General features: G+C 37.2%; 1 protein-coding gene and 1 pseudogene across 3 annotated transcripts in view; both read left to right on the forward strand.

The window, feature by feature from the left end:
* The window catches only part of MSRA (methionine sulfoxide reductase A), a 581,108-nt gene that overhangs the window by 310,866 nt on the left and 244,497 nt on the right, over nucleotides 1–25,745 (forward strand). The window lies entirely within an intron of this gene.
* Nucleotides 842–11,022, forward strand: LOC140520697 (heterogeneous nuclear ribonucleoprotein D-like pseudogene; annotated as a pseudogene).

Consider the following 25,745-nt stretch of genomic DNA (forward strand, 5'->3'; position numbering starts at 1 on the left):
CTGTTCAAAGCTGTTATTGACTAATAGTTCATTGGGAATGATGTCTCAGCTGAAATAATGCCAGTCTTTTCAAACCTCATTAACGTCACAATAATCCCTTCCATAGTCTCCTCATTTAAGACAATACAACAAAGTTAAACAAAGCCATATGCTGCAGTAACTGTGACCAACAGAGTTCCCTTCCACGTTCGTAGTCTAGCTCTGTTTAAAGAAATGAGTTCCAAATCAATCATTGTGAACTGGTATTGATTTTCCAGATTGATAGATTTGGTCATACTACCTCCCTCTCCAAATAATCTCCTGTGACACCATATTACCTCCATATTAAAATACTTGACTTTCAAAGCCCTTCATAACCTCACCCTTTCAGACCTTACACTTTACTGTCTTCCACACACTCTCCCATCTGGCCACACTAGCCTATTGCTTTCTTCAAACAAATTCCATCTCCTGTCTGTGCCTTTTCACTGGCTGCTCCCCAGTGCTTGCTGTACTTGCTCTCTCACTTCTCCTTTTGGTTTCCCTAGATTCCTTCAAGATTCATCTCACATGCTAGCATCCTCAGTAGATCTTTCCTAGTCTTCTCAATTAGTGTTATTTTTCCCCCTGGCATTACCTTCCATCTACTAAGTATATAACTAGTCGTTTCATGTTTGTCTCTCCTGGTAGAATGTGAACTTCTTGAGGCTATGGAATATTTTTTGCCTTTGTTTCTTAACATTTATCATGGTTTCTGACATATAGTACAGGCTTTTATAGTAAATATTTTCCTTATGTATGTATTTGTGTATATGGTTTTATTTGTTTTAGTATCTTCTGATTATTATGTGTTCTGTGAAAATTTGCATTTTTATCTGTAATTCTGGAGTTATATTCATATATATGTGTATGTAGTTTGTTATTATTGTTTAGTTGTTTTTCAAATGTTTCTGATTCTTTGTGACCCCAGTTGGGGTTTTCTTAGCAAAGCTACTAGAGTGTTTTGCCATTTCCTTCATCTCATTTTACAGGTGAGGAAACTAAGGCCAATGGGGTTAAAGGGCTTGCCTAGGGTCACACAATTAGGAACTCTCTGAGGTCCAAGCCTGGCACTCTATCCACTGTACCACCTAGCTGCCCTATATATAATCATAACACATAAATATATTTATTTATCAATCTTTAGAGGCATATCCATATTTGTATAGGCATATCTTTATATCTTTGGAGGTATATCCACATTTGTAAATGTTCAGGGATCTGTTTTTATATTGTGTATCTGTGTATATTTTTATTTACCCTTGTGAGAGTAGGACAGCATCAGGCTTGTAGATATGTTTATCTCTATGCAAATGAATGAATTGAAAAGAGGGTGTTTACATGTGTATAAATGTAGTATTGGCCACCCAGGTTCAAAATCTTAGAGTTATATCTTACACCTCCTTCTTCTCATCCTCTTGTATCTAATCACTTGCCCAAATTTGTCAGTTGGAGTTCACAAAATCACAGAATCAAGGAATTTTGGAGTTGGTAGAGAACTCAGCAGCTCTCTATGCCAGCTCATACCTGAAAATGAATCCTCTTTACATTAAACCTCAGAGTTAGTCATCCGGCTTTGACATAAAGACTTCCAGGCAGGGGGAAGCCCTTCTGTCTTAGGTCCATTCCACTTTTGGACTGCTCTGGTTACTGGATGTTTTTTTTTTACCTCAAGTCTAAATTTTCCCCTCAGGCCGAATTGAGTAAGTCCCTCTGATATGAAAACTCTTCTTTATCTCCTTTTCCAACCCCAATCTCTTCTTCTGCCTATACTGCCCCAGTTCCTTCGACTGATCTTATGTGGCATGCACACTAGTCCCTTCACCATTCTGGTTGTCCCATTCAAGATGTTCTCCAGCTTAATGACATCCTTACCAAAATGTGCTACCCAGAACAGAAAACAGGATCCATTATTCTTTGACTAAAGTAGAGTACAACAGGTATGTAATGCCTTATTCCTGGAAGCAATGCCTCTCATAATCTAGCACAAATTAGCTTTCTGGACTGACACATTTTACTGCTAACTTACTAAGCTTACCGTGCACCAACTTTGTTTAAAAATTGCTAATCATACCTCTACCCATCTTGTACTTGTCAAGTAGATTTTTTGAATTTGGGTAAAAGACTTTATATTTAGCCCTATTAAATTTCATTTAATTCAGTTTGATCTTATGTTCTAGCCTGTCTAGATCTTCTGTCATAAAATGTGTTAGCTTTTCTTTTAAGCTTTGTGTCACCTCCAGATTTGATGAATATGCCATCTTCCTGACTTTAGTGAAATCATTGATAATGATGTTTAAACAGTATAGGGGCATGCACAGATCCTGGGAGTTTTCACTGGATAATTTTCTTCCCAGCTGAATTCAATGTATAAATGAATAGCTTTTGAATTGGGCCGTTCAACAAGTTTAAAATCTATCAGACTGTTAGTTTCTTTTGTTGTGGTTCATTTGTTTCAGTCATGTCTGATTCTTCGTGACCCGATTTGGGGTTTTCTTGGCAAAGATACTGGAGTGGTTTGTCATTTCCTTCTCCAGCTCATTTTACAGATGAGTAAACTGAAAGAAATAGGGTTAAGTGACTTGTACAGCATCACAGAATTAGTAAGTGTGTGAGGCCAGATTTGAACTCAGAAAAATGAGTCTCCCTGACTCCAGTGCCTGTGTTCTTACTGCTTGTGCTCTTATCTACTGTACCACCTAGCTACCCCATTTACGTTCCTCCATCTTTTCTACAAGAATAGCATAAGAGATTTATCAAATGCTGTGGTAACATCCTCTCTCTCTCTCTCTCTCTCTCTCTCTCTCTCTCTCTCTCCTCCCCCCACCCTCTCTCCTCTTTCTCTCTCATATTTGTGTATATCCAGATCTATATGTATACCATTAGACTAATCTACCTGTTTAATAACTGTCAAAAGAAAAGGAAATGAGATCAATTTGACTTGATCTATTCATGGTGAAATTATATAGATTCCTTGTTATCATAGCTTCCTTTTCCAGGTGATTCCTAACCATCTCTTTAATGTTATGTTCTAGAATTTTGCCAGAATTAAAAGACAAGGTTACTGACCTATTGTTTAAAATTCTATTTTCTTCTTCTTCTTTTGAAAATTAAAACAATACTTACCCTTGTCTAGTTCTCTGATACTTTTATTGTTTTCCACAATCTTTCAGGTACCACTGACAGTCATTTGAGTAAGCAAATTCACTTATACCTGATTATGTAGTCCATCTGATTAAGGTAACTTTTAACTTACTAAGGATATCTAGGTGATTCCTTAACAACTACTTATTTATGCTGGGTATAAACTCTTTATTCATTTTTTTTCTTTGTAATTCAGAAATCATTCTTCTTGACAGAGAAAATAGAAACAACCAAAAACCAATTTGAGCAGCTCTGTCTTCCTCAGTTGTCATTTTCTTTATAATATATCTAAAAATAACTCCTTTCCTTGTCCTCAGCTTTTATTATAAGCCTCCCCTTATTCTGAGGTTAAGCATTCTTGATTATTCTTTCTTTTCTTATTTCCATGCCATGCTTTTATATTCTTCCTTCATATTTGCCTTTGTTTCCATCTACTATACAAATTTTTAAGAAATCTAAGTTGGTTGATGAGTTCTCAATGCATCAGCATTGTTCTCTTTAGAGAGCTTTTTCTCTTCAGTGAAATTGATTCCCTTTGTGTATTCAGAATTTTAATTGATTGCAGATGACGGAGTGAGAGGAAGCACTCTCCTAAGCTCTAAGACAAACTCCTTCAGATACCTCTTAAAAGAGAATCTGAACAAATTTTAGAGTGATAGAATCCAATAGGAGACAGAGTGTGGCAGATTTCCAACCCAGGACAGCCTGCAAGGTTGATGGGAAGGATCTGTTGCATGAGGCTGGAGGAGCACAAGAGCACACAGGCTGTACCAGTGCAGACCCCACCATAGCAAAGCCAAGCCAAAAGTCCCTGATGGTGTGAAGCAGCAGGAGCACTGGGGATTTCTCAAACTTATCATCCCCGGATGGGAGTCCAGTGGAACTGAGTGAGAAAGAAGCACAGAAGCCCAGGTAACTGCAGCAGCCACTCCTGAGACTCTCAGCTGGCAGATTAAATGTCTGTAAGTCACCTTCTTGAACTTCTGGGAGCCAAGATGGCAGAATGATCTGTAAATGCTATCCCCTTCCCTTGTTGACCTTGAAAAACCTAGAGAATATTTCCCCAGGAAAAATCCTGGAACAGTGGGATCAGCTGAAGGGGTAAATAGTCTTTTAGTCCCTGAGGCTAGGAAAATTGCAAGGAGGGTCCCTCTTGCTGTGGCTGAAGGGGACCAGTGCAGGACCAGAGCTGTCCCAGACAGCCCCACCTCAGCAAACCAGGAGGAGATCCTGAGCCCTAGGAGGGGTGGAGCCTGTAATCACCAACATCAGGACCCCAGGTGTGTCTTAGCACAGCCAGGGAAGACACTAGCACAGACCGGGTTCATCAACTCCTGAACTTGTCTATGCTCTACCTCAGGAAAGCAGACCTCCTATGGCTGGACCACCCTTCTCCCACACCTAACACAGCTAGCTTCAGGGGAACTCTAGAGAAGTTCAGAAAGACTTCACCTGGCCTCTGCTTTGGCACACCAGCCAGCTCAGCATCAGGTAAGCTGCAGCATTTTAACTTCTAGCTAAAAGAACCAGAGGCCACAATACACAAAGCCTCAAGTTCTTAGCACAAGAACTGTGGGACAGAGCCCCCTGTGCCCCAGAAACAGAGATCTACTTTAAAAGCCAGGAAAGGGGTGATCATCATGAGCAAGGAGCAAGCCAGAAAAGACCATAGAATCTTTCTGTAGGGACAAAGACCAAAACATGAATACTGGAGAAGTCACCTGAATTTCCATCTGAAACTTCAGAAAGGAATATGAACTGGTCTCAAGCCCAAAGAGCATTCTTAGAAGAGCTCAAGAAGGATTTTAATAGCCAGAGTAAAGAAGTAGAAGAAAAACTGGCCAATGGTTTTAAAAATATGAAAAAAGAAATCATGGAAGAATTTAAAAGGAAAATTGGACAAATGGAAAAGGAAGCACAAGACCTAACTAGAGAAAATAACTTCTTAAGAGGAATAATTGGGAAAGTGGAAAAGGAGATGCAAAAGTTAACTGATATCATATTACATACATATTGCATATTAACATATTATAGTAGAAGGAAAGAGGGGAAGAAGATGAGCATTGTTTGAGATTTACTCTCATGTGATTTGGTTCAAGGAGGGAACAACAAACTCAGTTAAATATAGAAATATAACTAGCTCTATAGGCAGTAGGAGGGGAAAGAAAAGAGAGGGATGGCTGAAAGGGAGGGAAGAAGTAAGGGAAAAGGAGAGTAAAAGGGAGAGGGATGAAAGAAGAGAGAGAAGACTGAGGGAGGTGGTAGTCAAAAATTAAAACTCTATTGTAGAGGGGAAGGGAGAATTAAAAGCATAAATGGGGGGAAAGAGGATGGAGGGAAAGACAAAAAGTAATCATAAGTGTGAATGTGAATGGGATAAACTCTACCATAAAACGGAAGCAGATAGCAGAATAATGGATTAAAAACCATAATCTAACAATTTGTTGTTTACAAGAAATACATTTGAAACAGGGGGATACACACAGGGTAAAGGTAAAAGGTTGGAGCAGAATATATTATGCTTCAGCTGATGTAAAAAAAGCAAGAGTAGATCTTCTGTCACCATTTTAAATTGGGCTCCATCCAACACACTGCCACTGCAACTGCCTCTCCGTGCCACCTGCCCACAGCCCATAGCCCCGCTGCCATGGAGGACGTGAATGAGTGAAGCAGCATGGAGGAGTTCACTGAGGGCTCCAAGATCAACACCAGCAAGAACCTGCACGGTAAAATGTTTATTAGAGGGCTAAGCTGGGATATAAGCAAGAAAGATCTCACTTAGTGCCTGTCTCATTTTGGAGAGGTAGACTGCACAATTAAAAGGGATCCCATCACAGGCAGATGGTGACAGTTTGGATTTGTGCTTTTCAAGGGTGCTGCCAGCGTGGACAAGGTCCTGGAACTCAAGAAGCATAACCTGGATGGCAAGTTAATAGATCCCAAGTGGGCCAAAGCTTTAAAGGGAAAGGAGCACCCCAGAAAAGTGTTTGTCAGCAGACTGAGCCCAGACACATTGGAAGAACAAATCAAGGAGTACTTTGGGACATTTGGAGAAATTGAGAATATTCCTTCCTTCCTATGGACACAGAAACAAATGAAAGAAGAGGATTTTTTTTTATCAAATATACAGATGAAGAGCCAGTAAAGAAATTATTAGAAAGCAGATATCATCAGATTGGTTCTGGGAAGTGTGAAATCAAAGTTGCCTAGCCCAAAGAGGTATACAGGCAGCAACAAAAACAACAGAAAGGAGGGAGGGGCAGTGCAGCTGGAGGCCAGGGTGGGACTAGGGGGTCGTGGCTACAGCAGCCTGTCTTGCAGGATGACGACATTGAATGGAGAGTGGTGTTCTGTTGATCTGAGATGACTATTTTGTAAAAGACTTTTAGTGTACATGACACAACTATGTCTAATTGTATATAGCAGCCGATTTAGTTTTCTTGTTTTTGCTTTGTCCTTTGCCATCTGTGTTATGACAAATGTGGATTTGTGTTTGTACAAATTTTATTTGTATAATTTCATGTTAAATGATTCTCAAAAATAAATTGCTTGTGATTGTTAAAAAAAAAAAAAGCAGGAGTAGCAAACCTAATCTCAGACAAAGCAAAAGCAGAAATAGATCTAATCAAAAGAGATAGGGAAGGAAACTATATCCTGCTAAAAGGCACCATAGACAACGAAGCAATATCATTGCTAAACATATATCACCAAGTGGTAGAGCACCCAAATTCTTAGAGGAGACGTTAAGGGAGTTACAGGAAGAAATACTTAGCAAAACTATACTAGTGGGGGACCTCAACCTCCCCTTCTCTGAGCTTGATAAATCTAACCTTAAAATAAACAAGAAAGAAGTTAAGGAGTTAAGTGATAGAAAGGAATATAACTTTTTCTCAGTGGTACATGGCATGTATTCAAAAGTTGACCATGTACAAGACATCAAAGCCTCATAATCCAGTGCAGAAAGAGATAGTTATTGCATCCTTCTTTAATCATAATGCAATAAAAATTATATATAACAAAAGGCCATGGAAAGATAAACCAAAAATTAATTGGAAACTAAATAATCTAATCCTAAAGAATGAGTGGGTTAAACAGCAAATCATAGAAACAATCAACAACTTCATTCAAGAGAATGACAGTAATGAGACAACCTACCAAAACTTATGGGATACTGCAAAAGTAGTTCTTAGAGGAAGTTTTATATCATTGAACACCTACATGAATAAAACAGAGAAAGAGGAGATCAATGAAGTGGGCATGCAGCTGTAAAAGCTAGGAAAAGAACAATTTGAAAATCCCCAAGTAAATACCAAATTAGATACTGAAAACCATAGAAGAGGTTAATAAATTGAAATTAAGAAAACTATTGAACTAATAAGTAAAGCTGAGTCGGTTTCATGAAAAAAACAATAAAACTGATAAACCTTTGGTCAGTTTGATTTTTAAAAAAACAAAACCAAATTACCAACATCAAAAATGAAAAGGTGAACTTACCTCCAATGAGGAGGATATTAAAACAATAATTAGAAATTACTTTGCCCAAGTGTATGCCCATAAATTTGATAGTCTAAGTGAGATGGCTGAATATTTTAAAAAAATATAAATTGCCCACATTAACAGAAGAGGAAATTGAATATTTAAATAACCCCATCTCAGAAAAAGAAATTGAACAAGCCATCCATGAACTCCCTAGGAAAAAATCTCCAGGGCCAGATAGATTTACAAGTGAATTCTATCAAACCTTTAAAGAACAATTAATTCCATTACTATATAGACTATTTGGGAAAATTGGTGGAGTCCTACCAAATTCTTTTTATGATACAAATATGTTTCCGATACCTAAACCAGGAAGAGCCAAAACAGAGCAAGAAAATTATAGACCAATTTATCTAATGAATATAGTTGCAAAAATTTAAATTAAATGTTAGCAAAAAGAATATAGCAACTTATCGGGGAATAATACATTATGATCATGTTGGATTTATACCAGGAATGCAGGGCTGGTTCAATATTAGAAAAACTATTAGCATTATTGATCATATCAGTAACAAATAACAGAAACCACATGATTATCTCAATATATACAGAAAAAACTTTTGATGAAATACAACACCCATTCCTATTGAAAACACTGGAGAGTATAGGAGTAAATGGAACTTTCCATAAAATAATAAGCAGTATCTACCTAAAACCTTCAGCAAGCATTACATGCAATGGGGATAAGCTAGATGCATTTCTAATAAGATCAGGGGTGAAACAAGGATGTCTATTATCACCACTGTTATTCAGTATGGTACTAGAAATGTTAGCTTCAGTAATAAGAGAAGAAAAAGAATTGAAGGAATTAGAATAGGCAAAGAAGAAACTAAGTTATTATTCTTTGCAGATGATATGATGATATACTTAGAGAATCCCACATGATCAAGTAAAAAACTACTAGAAATAGTAAACAACTTTGACAAAGTTGCAAGTTACAAAATAAACCCAGGGAAATCATCTGCATTTCTGTATATTACTAACAAAGCCCAACAGCAGGAGATAGAAAGAAAAATCCCATTTAAAGCTACAGTAGACACCATAAAATATGTGAGAGTCTACCTGCCAAAACAAACCCAGGGACTATATGAACACAATTACAAGACACTTTTTGCACAAATAAAGTCAGATCTAAGTAAGTAGAAAAACATCAGTTGTTTGTGAGTAGGCCAAGCTAATATAATAAAAATGACAATTCTACCTAAATTAATTTACTTATTCAGTGCCATACCAATCACATTACCAGATAATTATTTTCTAGAGCTAGAAAAAAATAATATCAAAATTCATTTGGAAGAACAAAAGGTCCAGAATATCAAGAAAACTAATTAAAAAACTTGTTAAGGAAGGTGGCCTAGGCCTACCAGATCTCAGATTTTGTTATAAAGCAACAATCATCAAAACCACTTGGTACTGGCTAGGAAATAGATTGGTAGACCAGTGGAATAGGTTAGGGACTCTACTTGGACAAACTCACTGTTTGAGAAAAACTGCTGGGAAAACTGGACAACAGTGTGGCAGAAACAGCATAGATCAATGCCTGACAGCATAAAGTCCAAATGGATACAAGATATAGGTATACAGAATGATACTATAAACAGATTAGGGGAGCAAGGAGTAGTCTATTTGTCAGATTCATGGAGAAGGGAGAAATTTTTCACCAAACAAGAGATAGTGCAAAGTGGATAATTTTGATTACATTAAATTGAAAAGTTTTACACAAACAAACCCAATGCAACCAAGATTAGGAGGGAAGTAGAAAACTGGGAAAGAATTTTTGCAACTAGTGTCTTTGATAAAGGCCTCATTTCTAAAATGTATACAGAACTGAGTCAAACGTACAAGAATACAAGTCATTCCCCAATTGATAAATGGTCAAAGGATATGAACAGGCATTTTTCAAAGGAAGAAATTAAAGCTATCTATAGTCATATGAAAAAATGCTCTAAATCACTATTGATTAAAGAGGTGCAAATCAAAACAACTCTGAGGTACTACATCACACCTATCAGATTGGCTAACATGACAAAACTGGAAGATGATAAATGTTGGAGAAGATGTGGGAGAGTTAGAACACTAATTCATTGTTGGTGGAGCTGTGAGCTGATCCAGCCATTCTGGAGAGCAATTTGGAACTATGCCCAAAGGGCTACAAAAATGTGCATACCCTTTGTCCCAGCAATATCGCTTCTAGGACCATATCCTCAAGGGATCATAAAAATAAGAAAGGGTTCCATATGTACAAAAATATTTATATCAGCACTTTTTGTGGTGGCCAGAACTGGAAATAGAAGGGATGCCCATCAATTGGGGAATGGCTGAGCAAGTTGTGATATATGAATATAATGGAATACTATGTGCTATAAGAAATGATGAACAAGAAGACTTCAGAGAGGCCTAAAAGGACTTATATGAAATGATGCTAAGTGAAAGGAGCACAACCAAAAGAACGCTGTACATAGCAACAACCACAGTATACAAGGAATTTTTCTGGTGGAGTTAGCCCTTCACAGCAATGCAAGAACCTAAAAACTTCACAAGGGACTCTTGAGGCAAAATGCCATCCACATCCAGAGAAAGAACTATGGAATTGGATTGCACAATGAAGCAGGCTATTTTCTCTTGTGTTATCTTTTGTTTTGTTTTTTTTCATGGTTTCATTCATTTTAATTCCTCTATGTAACATGACTAAGGTAAAAATGTATTTAATAAGAATGTATGTATAGAACCTATATAATATTGCATGCTATCTCAGGGAGGGAGGGGGAAAGAGAAGGAAGAAAAGGAGAGAAAATCTGAGATATATGGAAGTGATTGTAGAAAACTGAAAACAAATTAATTTTAAAAAAATTTTAATCACAGGAAGATTTCCATCAGTTTTTCACTTACTTCCCCCACCCCTCTTAGAATTTTGATGTTTGGTCTTTGATTCTTGTACCTTCTCTGCCATCTGTCTCCTCTTTACTTGTATAGCCATTACCTTCATCATCTTTCATCTGGGCAATTGCTGTAGCCTTATAAATGTTCTTCTCTGTTTCCAGTCCTTTTGGTCTCTAATTTCATCCACATAGCTGCCAATATAGTCTTTTTAAGGTCCCTGGCAACCCATTAAAAATCAAAATGGCTCTTGGGCGGGTATGGCCCCCCTGCCCTTTAACAGTACTGGAGAGATAATGGTATAAAAGGGGGCAGAAGAATCACATTGTTTTCAGAGCATCTGTGAACATCAAATTATTTATGCTCTATGAAATCCTTATGCAGTCACTATTGAGTGGCATACTACTGAAGCAACTAAATTGTAGCAGTCTTGATAATCTCACTAAATGAAGCTAGAAGAAAAAAAGAATGATGGAGACTGAATGGAAGGGTGACTCATAGGTTCTCCACAGAGGCAAATAGAGAAGTTGGTGGGTTTGGTTCTCTCTGTTTTGTCCAAAGTCAATAAGAAAGATAATTTATGCCAGATTTAATCATCTAATATTTTAGTAATCACAATAAATATTTGTAAAAAGATAACTATAAGGGCAGATCATGTGCAAATATCTTTTGCAAAGGATGAAGAGATGGATAAATTCTACACTGAACTCAGTAAGAACCTTTAGGTTATCTTAACATTATTAAATACTTGATGACTTCAATGTAGAAATATTTGTAACTGAAGATAATGAAAATTGTTACAAAATCAGTCAAGAGTAAATAACCAGAGGAAAAAAAGGTTTATACCGTAGCCTAATTGCTATATTTTATGTATGCTTATTTTTTTGAGAAAAAAGAATTAGACTGGCAAGCACCAAATAACCTAAGAAAATTATATTTAAGTGGACAAAAATGATGGGAAGTCATTTCTAAATTGACTGTTTGTATATAGTCAGACCCTGAACTTGTTAGAACAATCAACCAGTCAACAAGCTTTTATTATGTCCCTCATATGTATGTACCAGTTATTGTGCTAAGTTTTAGGAAAACAGGTACAAAAATGTAACAGTTCTTGCCCTCAAGAAGTTTATATTCTGTTAAGGGAGATAACGTGTATAAAAGTAAATGTGTATAAAATAAATACAAGGTACTTTTTTTTAAGTGGAGGAGGGGGAGTGACTAACAGCGAAAGTCACCAGAAAAGGCCTCAGGTATTTGAGCGGAGCTTTGAGTGAAATGTGGCATTCAACCAAGGTGGGAGGTGGGGGGAAGGGAGAGTAGTCTGTGTGAAGGAAAGCCTGGAGATAAGAGTTAGAATGTTCTGTGTTCAGTGAAAAGAAGACTACTTTGGTAGAATGCTGAAATGTGTGAAAGCAATTAAGTCTCATAGTAAATGTTAAAAGGTAGTTAGTTAGCATTTAAACCTAGAAGAAATAGGGGGACATTTGGATCTTTTGCAGAGGGCATGTAGCATAGTCACATCATGCCTTAGGAATATTGCTCTGTCAGTGGGATGGATGGTAGGCCAAAACAAAGGTAAAAAAATAATATAGATGTAAATGAAAGAATAGAAGTGAGAAAAAGACATACTACATAATCAAAACAACTGTAGCTAGATCAATTTATACAAGGTATTGAAGCTCAGAAATAGGAAATGGGCAGAGGAACTGACTAACTCTTACTGAGAACCATTTCCTAAAGAAGTTTCAGCTATATTGATAAATTGCCATTAAGAGGAGAAAGAAAGATCCTAGGAACAATGAGCCATCAAATACTTGTTTATTTTGCGATCGAGGAACATATAAAAGCCGAGGGTATCAAATCTTTGATGGCTCAAGTGATCTCTTGACTCTTTTGTTATTTACTTACTGTAAGTAAGGTGGATTTTTGTTATCCTTTCTTAGAGTTTAGCTTCCCAGGACCCATGACCATAACAATCTCTATTTCCCAGGTTCATGACTTGCAAACACCTTCACCATGCTTGTACAGCATTATACAATGATAATAATATAAATATTTGTGCTTAAATTCTAAATATCCACTGTAATTGCACAGTGGATATAACAGTGAGATAAAGTAAACTTGTGAGACTATTGCTGGCAATATTCGTTCTTTGTCTATTACCCTATAAAGCAGGTGGGCACTGGTCAGTGAGTGGGGAACCCTTAGAGTTGAATGCACAAACTGGAATGCTCTGTGTACCTTGATCAGCCCCCATCAAGGCTTGGGGGAGGGGTAATATGTGTTTACCTCAACTCACCCCCTTTGAGGCTTGAGGGCATTTAGGGGAAGCACAAATTGTGGCTGTCTTGATTTATCCCAATGAGATATGGGGGTCGTTGCCCTCCCACTTCTTGATTAGGGAATGCTGTTGGTGCTCCCATTATCAGCAACCCTCTTTTGAGAAGACTAGACTAGAATAAAGTAAGATTATTAACTCCTCCGAAGCTGTCTTCCTGTCCTTCCTGTCTGACCAGGTCAAGAGTGAACCTGTGTTAGCAGCTCTCTTGTGTGCTAGTGTTTTCTGCCTTCCACCTACCTTTCTAGCCTTATTTCATAGCATTATTGTTGAATAATACCCAAATCTTTGTGACTCTATTTGGGGTTTTCTTGGCAAAGAAACTGGAGTGGTTTGCCATTTTCTTCTCCAGTTCACTTTACAGATGAGGAAACTGAAGCAGATAGGATTTGGTGACTTGCCCAGGGTCACACACCGAGTAAATGTATGAGGCCAGATTTGAAATCAGGAAGGTGAGTCTTCCTGACTCTAGGCCCAGTACTCTCTCCACTGCACCACCTTGCTGCCCTGTATTGCTTGCCTTCAAAACCTTTACATTCCATCTCACCTGGACTGTTAGAGGAGATCCTCAACTACCTACCTCAACTACAACACCTAAACTAAAATGTATTTCATCCCACATCTCTGTATTTTCTCCTACCTGTCTCACATGTTTGGAATAGAACTATTGATCCCTGCCTCTTAGGGTCCTTATCTTTCGATATTCAAATCAGATATTGTATTTCCTTTGTGAAAGCTTATCTGATATGCATGTGTTTGCTCATCTCTATTCATGCTGTATTGTCCACCCCTAGTAGAATATAACTTCCTTGAGGGCAGAGATCAATTTAGTTTTTTCTTTGTATTCTGGCATTTATCATCTTGTCTTGTTGGTAGGTGTGTAAGTATTTGCTGAGTTGAACTAAACTGAATTGTCCTTATTCATGCAAAACAGAAAATCTTAAAACCTGTCTGTGGTTAGTTATACTCAATCCTTAGCTTTTGTGGTAACTCCTAGAAGACAAACAGTGTGAAAGTAACAAATGCTAATGTTAATATACTGAACCTATGGGAAATAGGGGATTAGGTTCCCACAACCAACAAAAACTGCAATCTTTCCCTTGAGAGTGCTGAAAATGCACTTTTCTGCATACAGTTTTTAATGACAAAGCATTAATTCTGATCCCATGTACTTTTCCTAACACAGTGACCATGAAATAATCCATGAAATGCAGTACATAAAATAAAATTGGTAACATGCAAAACATTTTTTCTCATTAGTACTTTCCTCCTATTTTGTGGATATAATGAATCATATTTGTTAACCAAATTTGTTGCCAATAGTGACTGCAGACGTTCCTGGCCAAAGTTTATCTAATGCCTTTATTTTCTCACCGGACCACATCAGTGACTTTGCATGCTTGAGCTTAGAGCCCAAAGGACTTGTACTAGACTTTGGGCATGTAATTGAGTTTTAAAGGCCAACAATGACAATATGTAATGAATGAACTGGGAGTTCTTTATAGTGGTAATGTGAATAAGTCCAGTGAAGTGCCCAGTAGAATACCAGCCACAAACTTGCATGCATTGTGCCTCTCATTTTTTTTGTCTACTGTGCATAGCTGCAAATATGCAAGGTTGCTAACTCGAAAGTGAAAATGAAGTTCCTAATAAAATCATGGGAATTCTTAAAAGTTGTGAAAGTTAAATGGGAGAATGTTGAGGATTGACTGTACTACTTTAACCTCTTCTTCCTTTTATCCCATAGGTTCCTATGAATGTCTCACAAGTTCCCAGGAAGTTATTTCTTTCATCCTTTTTCTTGCACCTTACTGGGTTTCTTCATTATCCTTCCCATGATTAAATGCTTGCTAGCTTTTCCTTAAAGCTATGTGAAAAGGAGACTAACAGTAGTTGGTTGGAAAATAATTCCTACCCATCCAGAGACTCCTTAGTACCATGAAATAGAGGACATTTCTTATATGACTGATAGTGTCAATGTGCCACCATCAATGTGCTTTGTTTTCTATTCCCATTCTGTCACAAACTGAACTTTAATCAAAAAACAACAATGTCAGCTGGGGCATATAACAATTAATGACTTACAATTGTGCTAAAACTGGAATGCTCCTAAGTATTAGCTCTGCTTCAAGGTGCAGGATATTGAATGTCTCACATTGATCCTACAGATTTATCTCATGGCAAGAATTAGCAAAACCTTATTTCCATAAACACCAATTTCAGTGAGAACTTATTTCAACCTTTAAAACCAAAGGGAGTTGTATATTAGTGAGAATGTTAATTGATACTCAGAGTTAATTTGTTGTCAGCACTGTGGCACCCGTATCTGTTATAGTTCTTGCAGTTACAATTTAAGATTGAAAGTACCAGAAAGGGAGTTCAGTCTTCATGTCGGAAGAGTAGGGCTTGGGGTACAGCTCCAGCTGTCCTCTCTTCATAAGAGAAGAACTAGTATAATTTACAGTGATGGGGGCTAAATATGAAGGGCATGATGGGAACTGAAGGGGATTTACTTACCTAAATATCCCATTGAATTTGAGAGAGATATGATTACTGGGAAGCAAAGGGAGTTTACAAGACAGATTTGGCCTTGAAGGCTGTGCCTTTTTATCAACTGAAATGGTTTCTAAATTTAGAGTCAGAAGGGACATTGGAGCCAACCTCTCATTTTACACATGTAGTTTGAAAAGCCTAAATAAGATATTCGGTTTGAGATGTCAAGACTATAGTTCAGGAGAGAGACTAGGTCCTTATAGGTAAATCTTGGAACATTCTGCATTAAGAAGATAAAGAGCCCATGGGAACTGATTAGATCACCAAATGAAAAAGTAGAGAGGGAAGAGAGAAGAGGGTCCAAAACAGAGTCTTTGGAGACACTCAGTTTTAATGGACATGACAGACATGAAGATCCTGCCAAGAAAGTTGAGAAGTACTATAGGTGAGAAGAAAACCAAAAATGATTAATGTAAAAACAAACCCCAGAGAGGAGAGTTTCTGGGCAGAAAATGTATCATATGTTACAGGGAAGTAGAAAAGATAAAGTCTGAAAAATGCCATTTGGTTTATCAGATAAATGTGCATTGATAATTTTGGAGATGGCAGTGGGATGAGACAGGGGGCAGGATTTCTGCAAGCTAAGAAGTGAATGAGGGACAAGAAGAGGAGGCACCTGTTTGAAATGGCTTCCTCACAAGGTTTAGCTGACACTTGGAGGAATCAAGACAAGAGCTAGAATGGATGATAGGATAAAGAGAAAATATTTTAAGCTTGGAGGAGATATAGCCCTGGTTCTAGGTAGTAGAGGAGGAGCCAGTGGTTAGGGAAAGATAGTACAGATAGTAGAGCTAGGGAAAGATAGGGAAGATAGTGGAGATAGTAGAGATAATAGAAGAAAAGAGAAGAGGGGGTTGGTTGGCTTTGGCCAGAAAGGCCATCACTTCATTTGTACAGGAATGAAGGTGATAGTAGTGGGAAGAGATGTCTGAGGGACACGAGATGAAGAGGAAGGGAAGTGGGAGCTCTCCTAAAATGGCCTCAGATGGCTCAGTGAAGTATGAGGAGAGGTCCGGCAGAGGAGGTCTGAGTAGAGATGAGAGAGCTTGGAACAGTCAAGGAGGCGTTGATACTGTTCTGTTAACACAGTGTCTTTGCTTTGAGTTGATGTGTCTTCTGTTTTGTGTTTATGAAAAGAGCTTTTGATTGGGGGAAGTATAATAAATAAATAAAGCAAACCTCACTAGTTTAGTATGGAATACTATATCACTATATCATTCCATATAGTATGTTCTTTCATTAGTATACAAACTGTTCGATAGCAAAGAATGGTGTGTTTTTTTTCTTTTAAATCTTTGTTATTTCAGTTTTGGCATTGTGCCTTGTGAATTTAATACGTTCTTAAGAAATGTATACTGACCTGAGTTCAATCAGCCTCACAAAGTACCACCCCTCACTTCCTCATTTTAAGTAACTCTGAAGTTCCTTACTGCTACTCATTGGGTTTAATTTTTAAAAAAAGTAAAAAAAAAAGTCATTGCTGGGAAAAGAGCTAGATTCAGATTTCAAGTCTTGAATATCCAAAATAAAATAATCACAAATTCAAGAATGCAAAAAGTCTTGTACTTTGCTAACTTAAACAAGGGGCAGCCAGGTGGCACAATGGATAGAGTGTGAGGCCTGGAAGTAAGAAGAGTCCTCTTCCTGAGTTCAAATCTGGCCTCAAACCCTTACCAGCTGTGTGACCCTGGGCAAGTCACTTCACCTGTTTGCCTCAGTTTCCTCATCTGTCAAATTAGCTGGAGAAGGAAATGGCAAACCACTTCAGTATGTTTGTGAAAAAAAAAACCCAAATGGGGTCATGAAGAGTCAGACACAACTGAGCAGCAACAACTTAAATTTATTCTATTCCCTGATATTACTATTAGGATATGAAAATTTTGACTATCTTTATTTAGCTGGCACAAGTACGAAATAGAACATACTTGTGAATTTTGAGTGCCTTATCAATTACTTATAGCTTCAGATGAAGAGAAACTTTAAACAAATAATTAAGTTGACAATGGAGACTAAGCAAGACACTTAATAGGATTTTCTAATTAACTCTTCTTTTGATCGGCAAGTGTTTACATTGAATCATCAGTCTTTAAGTTGTTATCCTGAAGTAGATATTCTAAAAGTAATCATAACGTTCGATTGAGGTTCCCATCCTCAGACCATGTTATAAATGGTGAGCCTCTAGCTTTGTTGTGTCCTGAGGAGCTTTGTACTTTGGATTTGTAGGTTTCACACTGGTATAACTTTAGGCAAGTTCATTAAATATTCTGAACCTATTTCTGTCAAATCATCTAAAAACTTGGACTAAATGACCTCAAAGGTCCTTCCAAGTATTAAAATTATAATCCTTTGAACATACATAGCTATCAACCTCACCAGTGAGAGAGACTTGCCTTATCCCTATTGGAATTCCACTCCACCATATATTTAGTTTCTGGTTAGAATCTCAGTAGTTGCTGCCTATCTCTGAGAGATATTCGGAAGGAATATGAGTTAGGTTCTAATCCCCTGCTCCTAAGAAATCTTCCTTCCTTCCTTCCTTCCTTCCTTCCTTCCTTCCTTCCTTCCTTCCTTCCTTCCTTCCTTCCTTCCTTCCTTCCTTCCTTCCTTCCTGTATTTATTAGCTGCCTGCTGTACATACAGCATTCACTAGCCAAGAACAGCTCAGATGTATGTAAGTAATAACACATAGGTTTTAAAGTTTAAAAGTACTCCCATATGAGGCCAACAACAAATCTTTGAGGTAGCACTTAGCGCTTACAAAGTGTTTTCAACATTGTATAACAATCCCCATTTCACAAATGAGGAAATTGTAACAGAGAGAGTTTAAGTGACTTATCTGAGGTCATACAACTGGTAAGTGTCAGTTTGGAACCAAACTCAGTTCTTTTGTGTAAAAATCCAAGACATTTCACTAGACGTAATACGTACACCAGAGTTCATCTACCATAGAAAACAGTAGGGGAATAGCCCTTCCAAAATACTTTAAAGTCACATTGAAGAACAACTTGTCCAGCCACTGCCATCCATCAGTTTACTGCCCTAAACTCTGACTTGAGTTTAAAAAAATGAGACTGCTTCTTTCTCACACACCCACATGCACAATAGTCATTATGCAAACCAGCCTATCAGCTGTCATGTTGTTGCTTTACTACATTGATTTTAGAGGTAATTGAGCTATTCAGATTCCTGAAGCTTATGAATACACTGATAGAGAATTATTCTTACATTTTATAATAACTGCTGTACAGATGAAAATATGAAAAGACATTCTGCAGTGGATAAGCATTCTGGGTTATTTTCAGTACATTAGCCTAATACACAAATACTCCATATTTGGCAAGCATTAGACAACCCAGGATGTTCATTCAGTATGAAATATCTTCTCATATTTTGCTTACAGATGTTCAGAACAATTCCGTGTTTATTAGTGTATTCATAAGCTTTTAGAAAACTGCACAGCTGAGTGCCACCAAAATCAAGGGCTTGAAGGGTGAGGGAGGGAGGAACAGTATTATTCCTTTTCACAAGTTGTCTCTATACTATTGCCATGGAAAAGCAGAGGCCTAGACACTTTTCTTTTAAGCAGCATATTTCTTTGGACTTTTAGGCCTGAGTTGAATTTGTAAACATGTCATATTTCAGTCCTTCTTTCCCTGTCCCCCTATCACGTTCTTTACTGATAAAAAATGTGTTTTCAAATTCCTTAACTGCAGTACTGAGATATTGTTAAATAAATGCAGACTTTACTTTGGATGTTTGAGAGTTATATCTAAAGATCGCATAAATTTCTTAACAGATATAAGAAAACTTTGCCTTATTTTACTTGAATTTGGTGATGGGGTGTTAATGATTGTGGATCTAAGTGTGGCTATGGATATATATGCAGTTCAATTCTACAGGCATCTCTTAAGTACCTAATAATGCACCTCAGGAATATAGAGATGAATTGAAAAAGCAATCTTGACTTCAAGAAACTTACTTTTCTAGAACTAGGTGTATTTCCTTTAACACTTTCACTACAAGACTACCCCACATTTATGCTTTATGGCTTACAAAGTTGTTTCCTCACAATAACCTATGAGGGAGGTAGAAAATGTGTCATCAGTCTCATTGCATAGATGAAGAAATATAAGACATCTAGAGGTAAGGTGACATGTCCATAGTAACACAATTGCAGAAGTTTTTAGGATCCATGTCATTTTATCCTAAATCCAGTGCTCTTTTATTATACTGTGCTATGTCCAGGAATGTGCTAATAAATATTTAATAATTAGCTCTCTGAGGAAAAAATGTATTCCCTTTTAAGTCTGATTTTCATTATTAACATTTTATACATCACTTTCTTAAAGTCTTGACAGTTAACAAAACAATAACTCAAATGCTGATTTGTAGCACTGGCTGATTTCTGAGGTATAAATGCTCATGCTGAAAATTTAACATTTGACTCCTGCTATGAGCTAAAATGGCCATAGCATATGCCTGTTTACATCTCAAAATAATAATAATAGTAATAATAATGATAATAATTTATCTTGTTAAATGATTCCATCAGAAACAGTATGTATATATGTATATGTATTTAATAAATTTCCCTAAAATTATTATTTAGGGTTATAACTAGAATTATTTTAATCATTTCAGAAATGTGTAAAATAAAATTTGTAGTTAAGTTTATAAAAGAGCCTGCCATTGAAGAAGTCAGCCCTGTTACTAATTTTCCTATTCTTATTTTCTTGTTTCTTTATGGTTCTTTGGTTTCAGAAGCAAACATGCACCATGCACCAGTGCAAACATTCATTTCCCTCAGTCCAACAAACAGGAGTGTATGGCGTTGCATTTGGCATCACAAAGTAGCCATTTACTTAGGACAGTAGGCATGAAGCAGCAGAGATGGCCAATATCTTGATTTCTTTTCAGAGTGGTTAGAAATATGATGATATGAGAAGACCAAATGTACTCTTGGCTCTGCTATTGATTGTCTTTGCAACCCTGGACATGCCATTTAACTTCTTTGATACTCAGTTTTCCAATCTGTAAAATGGTAGAAAATGGGGCTAAATGATCATTAAGGTCCTTTTCAGTTCTAAAAATCCATGATATTTCTGTGATCTACTGGGACTCCCAAATTCAGCCCTGCAGAGTAGTCTCTCTTAGGAGTTGAAAGTACAGTTTTTCTGTAAAGATTCTCCATCTCTTCTTGTGACTATTTGCGTGCAGGGCAAAAGGAAAGAAAACAAATTTATTGAGCCCTAGTTTTTCCTTTTGATAAGTGGGTTTTGTATCATCATCATTATAACTGACATTTATGTTGTGCTTTTAAAGCTTACAAAATACTTCACATGCACTATCTTATTTGAGGCCTACTTTTTAATGTAGGTACTATTATTCCCATTTTACAGATGAGGAAACTCAGGTTCTGAGAGACGGAGCAGTTTTGCTTATAGTCACATAGCTAGTGAGTGTCCAAGGCCAGGATTTGAACCAAGGTCTTTCCGACTCTGATCTAGCTGTCTGCCCTGTCAGAGGTGTCAAACACATGACCCACAACACTTCCACAGGTTACAACGTAGTTCCTATCTGATTTCAATGTGTTAATGTATGAATAAAAAAAGAAATATAAAAACAAGTGGTTTTCTAAGTCAATATGTAGCCCACAGGGATCATCATGTATGTTACTTCATGGCCCCTGTTTCCATATGTGTGAGACACCACTGTCATATGCCATTGTCTGCCTGGTTTTTTTTTCTGTAAAATGAGGATATTAATAAAACCATTCCCTAACTCATGGGCATCTACATTCTAATTCTTTGCTATTATAAAAAAAATCTGCTTCAAATTTTTGGTGTCTATAGGAATGTTTTAAATCATTGGTATCCTAGGAGTATATATCTAGGTTTGTAATCTTGAGTTGAAAAGTGTGAACACTTTGTCACTTATTTTTTTCAATACTAGTAACTTGTTTCACTGCCAAATCTACTTACTTTAAACGGTCTAACTTACAAATAATAAGGACTAATAAAATAAAGAGGTGTGTGTGTGTGTGTGTGTGTGTGTGTGTGTGTGTGTGTGTGAAAGGAGATCTAGATTAACCCATCAGCACAGTTAGATTCTAGTAGGTCAGTTAGGTAATAATAGGTCATGTTTATAAAGTGCTTTAAGCTCACAGAGTACTTTCCTCACAATAGGATAAAAATATATTATCCCCATTTTTCAGTGGAAGAAATTGAAGTTCAGAGATATTAGATCACTTACTACGTTCACAAACCAGTAACCATGAGATCTAGTACTTGAACCCAGGGCTCCTGACTCCCTATCTTGTGGTCCTTCCACCACTCTATGTAATGCAGCTACTCTTTAAAACTAGAAGTAGAAATAATTCTGCCATTTTTTCAGAATGTATTTTTTATAATAAAATTAAGGGAACTTTATTATAGCAAGCAGTTTGTAAAAAAATAGAAAAAAATACAAAATACATCTGTATTTTCAGATTACAAATGAGTCAAGCATCAGACATGGAAAGACATGTTTACTAAAATCATTCATCAGTATTATGAAGGTTGTCCTAAGCAAAGTCAAAACAGAAAAGGAATTCATTAGTGACCAAGAATATCTCCAGATACTCCGTGTTTGTGGATGGCATCGTGCTGATTACATCTAGCCCTGGAACACAACATGGCATTCTTAATGAGATATATGGACATTTGAAAGGTATCAGTTTAGTTATCCACACCAGAGAAACAAAGCAAGTGAAGAATGCTTATCTCTAAGATTATGATATTCAGTTGGATAGGGAGCTCATTGTATTAGTCTTTTGGTATTACTGTCTTGAACAGGGACTGCAGGTGAACATTGAACTGTGCCCAAATTGAATAAGAGGAACAGATTGAGCTGGATTGCATTTGGGAATTGGCAAAACACTTTGAATGCAGCAGACATTTTCAGCACACCTCCAATGCGTAAGTCCCTGTGTTAAGCGCTGGGAATACAAAAACAAAATTGAAACAGACACAGGATTATAAGTTTAGAGCTAGAAGTATCCTTTTAGGTCAGTTATCTAGTCTAACCTCCTCGTTGTACACATTAGGAAACTGAGGGCCAGAGGGGCTAACTGACTTGCCCAAGGTCCTACAAAACCTTGGAGCTTCTCCTTTTAGTGATCCCAATATGATCAGTACTACATAATACATACTCCCTCTTTACATGTATATGTATACATATGTAATGGATACATATGTACATATATGTACAACATATGTATATTACATACATGTATAAATAGCATTGGCCTCCAAATAATGTAAATCATGGAACACCGTACTATCAGATTAATTACAATTGAGGATGTCCCAAAGAGCAATGGACAGATGCACGTAAGAGGTAAGCAGGCTGTAAAATGTCACCACTATTGACTTACATGTCATAGAAGGCCTGAAAATATCATCATGACCAGAAAAGGAAGTGGATAAATCATGTATCAAGAGTTAGGAAGAATAGGTGACAGTGCAAGTGCTACACTGGTGTCCTTGGAATATTGAAACAACTGGAGGGAGGCTTATAGTGGATTAAGTAGATCCTCCCCTCTGTTGAGGAATTATGAAAAATCAGGAACAAGAATCTCACTGGATGTGAGAACATAGATTGCTGTGGTCTATACTAGTAGATAAATGAGATTCAGTTGAATCCAGTTCAACAAACTTTTATTATAAACCATATATCCTGTTTATGAATTTTATTATCCTGATTTTATCAAGCCATGGAACCTTGCAGTGTCCTGGAAGTGATCTGTAATCACTCAAAAGACTTTTTGGTCTGACCATCCATACAGGAAAGACCATGATGATGAAGAATGTCTATTTCTCACATTACAGCAGGCATTGGGATGAAATCTATAAATATCTGAAATAGATAGTACCAAAGAACAATGAGTTCAGCTCAGAACAGATCAGAGTGGGCTGTATTGTTTTGGGGATATTATCAAGCTCCTTTAATGACCCAGACTTCCCAAGAAAGCAAAGGGCAATATTTGTTATATCAACCTCATACCCATATTGCTCTATTGCTGCAAAGCATGGAATACAATAGTCCCTGAAGAATTAAAAATCAATATCATGAAGGGCAATGGAGTAGCATGTGGTGGGTCTAAGAAGGCTGCAACATATAACCAGTGGACCCCATAAAAGAAAAACGGGTGTAAAATATGTTGTCAGGGATTTGTATGAGAGAAAGGAGATGTATTGCTCACATGGTGAGGGTGAGGGATAACAGGTACACAGGTAGACCACCAGGGTACTCCACTTGTATCCTTACTGTGTCAGAAGAAAGAGGAAATCCTCCAGGTTGTTGAATTGACACCTCCACTTTCAGTTAACGTATAGGAAGATATGGACCAGGGAGTGAGTAGTTACACTATGGTACAAGATGGATGAGCATGGATGGATTGCATTCTGCATTATTGGAAGGACTTTCCAAATCAATGAGAAGACAGATCCATTTCACCTGTGGGTATAAAATAATATGTCATAACTTTCAGATTTGGGGGCAGGGCAGAGAAAGGTAGAATTAGACTCTCCTTGAAATTTCTAGTATTAGTCTGGGCCTCAATTATCTTCAGAGTAGCTGGGTCTCAATTATCTTACTGCCTTTGAATGACTTATTTTTAAAATACCTTTTACAAAATTCTGTGTGCTTGTCCTTCCTCAAATTCAAACATACACACACTTATATGTAAATGTTCTTCATATATGTAATATGTAACATATAATAAATATTCTGTTTCCTATAATGTGAGTTCTAGATCTATATCTGAATTGCAGGCAGGTGGGCAAAAGTCAGAATGCAGTAACTATGTCACCTGTCATAAATGTGAGGGACTTGACACGGCCAGAAAGGGACTTGCTTTGGGATAGCCACTCGTGTTTCAAAGCTGCCTGACTCTTACTTGCATGTGAGCTGTTTTCAGACCACCAAACATCTCTCAGGTGTGGATAAGCTCCACGTAATAAGATCTGTCCCCTGATGGGTGGAGTTGTGGTCTCATGGAACACCAGAGGAGAGAGCTAATTTCAGAATTTCTAGTCCTTCAAAATGTCAACTTGCATAAATGTTTATTTGACAGAAGTACTCTGAAAGGCTAGTGTCTGCCTCATCACAAAGTATTTCATCATCCTTTGTCTGTAGATTGTGTTCTGTATTATATCTCTGGTTTAGGCTAGGTTAGCATTTCTATTAATGTGTGAATATCTTAGCTGTTTTATAAAAAAGCAAACACTATAGGATAGGGATTAGGAAACAACTAAAGTCTCATGGAGAAAATATCTAATCATATTACCCTGTAAGACAGCCTATGTTGTCTTTTATCTTAATATTACTAATTAAAGGAAAAGAGAGTTTGTGTTTAGCTCTATCTCTTATCAAATGATTTTTTTCCTTGGTAGGCAACCTAAGAGACAGTTAGGTGGTGCAGTGGATAGAGTATAGAGCTTAGAGTCAGACTCATTGTCTTATGCTCAAATGTGGCCTTAGACGCTTAGTAGTTGTATAATCCTCAGCAGGTGACTTAATCCATTCATATCAGTTTCCTCGTCTGTAAAATAAGCTGGATAAGGAAATGGCAAACCGCTCCATTGTTTTTGCCAAGAAAGCCCCAAATGGGGTCATAAAGAGTCAGACATGACTGAAAAACAACTAAACAACAACAAACAACAAGCAACTAAATAGTTTTCAGATAATTTTCACAGTGTCAATATCCTTAACAAAGACCCATGTCCTTTAGTCTTGATTAATTACTTCAGTCATTTGGGTCTTTTTGAGCACATGAAATATGCGTGGCACTGCCTTGGATGCTGAGGAGGATACCAGCATGAGAAATATGTGGTCCTTACCTTGAAGGAAGATGTAGGCTGCTCTAATGGAAAAAGCACAAAATTTGGAGTAAGAAAATCTAAGTTTGAGTCCTAATTCTGACACCGTGTGACCTTGAGCCATACATTTAGCCTCTCTGAACCTCAGTTTCCACATCTCTAAAATGAAAGGAGTACTTACAATAACACCTCATGTAATGTTGTTGTGAGGAAAGCATTGTTTTGTAAGGGCCGTACAGATGTGAATTGCTATTAAAAGAGCTTACCTACCACAGTCAACATTTATTAAATGTCTACCACACATAGGAACCTGTGCCACGTGCTGGGAATATAAATATAAAAAACCCAGGTCCTGTTTTCGAGGAGCTTACAGTCCAATAGGAGGGAGAAATGTGCACAAAGATATCAGTCCTCTCTCT

The sequence above is a fragment of the Notamacropus eugenii genome, chromosome 1 (assembly GCF_028372415.1).
Source record: "Notamacropus eugenii isolate mMacEug1 chromosome 1, mMacEug1.pri_v2, whole genome shotgun sequence".
NCBI lineage: Eukaryota > Metazoa > Chordata > Mammalia > Diprotodontia > Macropodidae > Notamacropus > Notamacropus eugenii.